Source organism: Callorhinus ursinus, unplaced genomic scaffold (assembly GCF_003265705.2).
Source record: "Callorhinus ursinus isolate GAN/ISIS: 27379988/994484 unplaced genomic scaffold, GSC_fseal_2.0 scaffold13, whole genome shotgun sequence".
Taxonomy (NCBI): Eukaryota; Metazoa; Chordata; class Mammalia; order Carnivora; family Otariidae; genus Callorhinus; species Callorhinus ursinus.
In genome coordinates, this window is record NW_027397075.1 from 6,405,263 (window position 1) to 6,408,320 (window position 3,058).

Genomic DNA, 3,058 nt, shown 5'->3' on the forward strand with positions numbered 1-3,058 from the left:
ACCTTCAAAGAAAACACTATGTTCAGATAACACTGCTCAAATAACGTCACTGTGCGATTAATTAGAGCTTCCCAAGTGTTCTTATACAGAGAGTATAATCCATATACCTGGTCCCTCCCCGCAAAAGGGCTCAGAAATTAACAGTATATCAGTTTCATTTAAACACAGATGTGAAAATCTTTAATCATTTATTAAAACTCAGCAGCAATTCATTGCAACCATAAGTAAAATGTTACAGGGAAAGCTTTTTCATGCGAAAGAAAAAGGCAAACCTCATGAGAAGTCCTGAAGGGTGTTTCCCTGACCCGAAGATATGAGCATCATTCAACACCGCAATGAAAGTTTCACCTAAAGGAAACGAAATATGATAAAGCACAGGAAAGAGGCAACTGTTTCTTGCATTTATGACTACATACCTAGACTACCTAAGACTTCAGTAATAACCTTTTACAATGTAACATTTCAAGAAACTCTTAGAACTGGTATCATTTCATGAGTGGACTAGATGTCAGACAAATATACAACCAGTCAAGGTTGACATTTGTTTACTCAACAAGCACTTACTAAGCGCTTGCTCTCTGCTCTGACAGATAATAAACCCCATCCCGGGTCTCATGACCCACAGATCCCAGCCTTCGGAGATAAGCGGGCGCAGCAATTGACCACAGTCCTCCAGGGCTGGAGAGGACCTTGAGCCCAACAGTGGCACTTACAGATGACGGAACACAGAGATTGAGTGACTTGCCCCTGGTCTCCCAAGGGAGGCACCCAAGGCTGTTCTCTTGGCTCCTTTCTCTCCCACACACTCAACGCTGGTTGATCACAACTACTTTCTTATTCAAATGCCTCATAGACTGGCGATGCCCATCTGTGTTCTGCCCACACCCCTTTCCGTACATTTTCCTGTGTCTCCCATCAGGTCCAGCCACCTGAAGAACCTCCAGGAGCTTCATCTCAGTATGTCTGAAACTTCATCACATGCCTCTAAATATGCTTTTCTTTCTGTGACCCAATTTCTCTGCCATCAACCATGAGTCACCTGAGCCAGACACATGGGTACTATACAGGTTTACTCTTGGCAATAACAGCTTCTTTTTGTTCCTCACACATCGAGTCACCGGGTCCAGACATTTCTGTTTCCTTAATGTGGTCTGCGAACCCCCCATCTGTATCACTGTCTCCCTCCCGTACCCCTTAAATAGCTGCTTCTCTCCGTGACACTCTTCTGTCCCATCACACCCATCCTCCACCTTACGCAAAGGTAAGGGGAACATGATTACACCACCTCTTTGCTTAAACCTCCCCACCCACAACAGATAAAACCTGGTCTTCTGAGCTTTCACATGCAGCTTTCTGGTTGGTCCTTGCCTACCTTCCCACACAGGGTTTACCTTCCCGGCACACTGAATTCCTTGCGCACCTGGGTATTTCCCTGGACCTTGTCTCAGAGCTGCCGGTTCCCTCTGCTCGGCTAGAGTTTGGGTTCCTTCCTGTGGCCTTGCAAACATCTCCTCTTATTATGATTCAGTGTTTCTCTGTCACCTGTCTCTCAGATCTCGCATGCCTACCACCCCCCAGAGCCCGGTAGGCAAGCCTTTATCTTAGCAAACGTACCTTCATATTCTTTCACCTGTGTTTTCCTCTTTAGTTCTACAGGAGACTTGGCAGTAGGGATCGTACCTGATAGGTCTCGACTTCAGCATCTGATGCAGGGATAATGGCAGCTACAACTTTGATACAATGTTGTGGTTTTAATTAATTAATTTCTTTAAAAAAAGATTTTATTTATTTACTTGAGAGAGTGAGCGAGCGCATGTGAAAGAGAGCAGGAGTTGGGGTCGGGGCAGAGGGAGAAGCAGACTCTCCACTGGGCAGGGAACCCCATGCGGAACCCAATCCCAGGACCCTGAGATCATGACCTGAGCCGAAGGCAGATGCTTAACCGACTGAGCCACCCAGGCTCCCCTGTATTCTATCTGTTCTTTTAGGTATCTCATGCAGTGCGGTTTATCTGACCCCTGTCGCTGCATTGTGACCAAAGCAGAAGTCTTGATTTTAGGTAACTTGAACTAATTTAAATTTAAATAGTCCCATGTGGTGAGGGGCCTCTGTACTGGACAGCATGGGTCCAGACCTATCGGCACACTGGACATCTTCACTTACAGATCTGTCTCCCCGTCCTAGGCTACAAGCTCCTTGAAGAAAAAATGTGTCCATGTGTCTCAGCACCAAGCTGATAATAGATGTTCAAATAATTATTGATTGAAAGACCGAGGAATATATTTTGAATCCTTGGCTTTGAATAAATCTTAGAATCAACTAGTTCTATGCTCCCATTTTACAGATAAGGAAAATAAAGCCCAGTGAGATGATAAAATCTGCCCAAAGGCGTTCAGCCATGTGGAATCCAAGGACTGAACCCGAACTTTCTGGTTCTCAGTTCAGTACTTATTTTACTATATCATACTTCTTACAACATTTGACTCAATAAAATTGTGGGTTGTAGCATATGGAATTCATTTTACTTTATTACAACTCTCAATTTCCAGTTCGCATTGAATTTAATTTTACTTAACCACCAGAATAAAAGAATCTTATAGGTCTGTTGTGTCTCCCTTGACATGTCAAAATGCTATTGTCACCTGTAACTGGTGAATTCTGAACAATATCAATTTCTTGCTTTTGAGAATATAGTATTTTAACATTGGGAGAAGCTGGGAGAAGGGTACACAGGATTTCCCCATACACTTCTTAGAAATCTCCTGGGAATCTATAATCATTTCAAAATGAAAAGTTATAAATAAGATTAAAACACAGACTATTTTTTAAAAGGAATCCCATTGTTTTTGTTTGTTTGTTTGTTTGTTTGTTTTTTGAAGATTTTATTTATATTTGACAGAGAGAGAGAGAGCACAAGCAGGGGGAACAGCAGAGAGAGAGGGAGAAGCAGACTCCCTGCCGAGCAGGAAGCCCGATGCAGGGCTCGATCCCAGGACCCTGAGATCACGACCTGAGCCCAAGGCAGACGCTTAATGACTGAGCCACCCAGGCGCCCCTA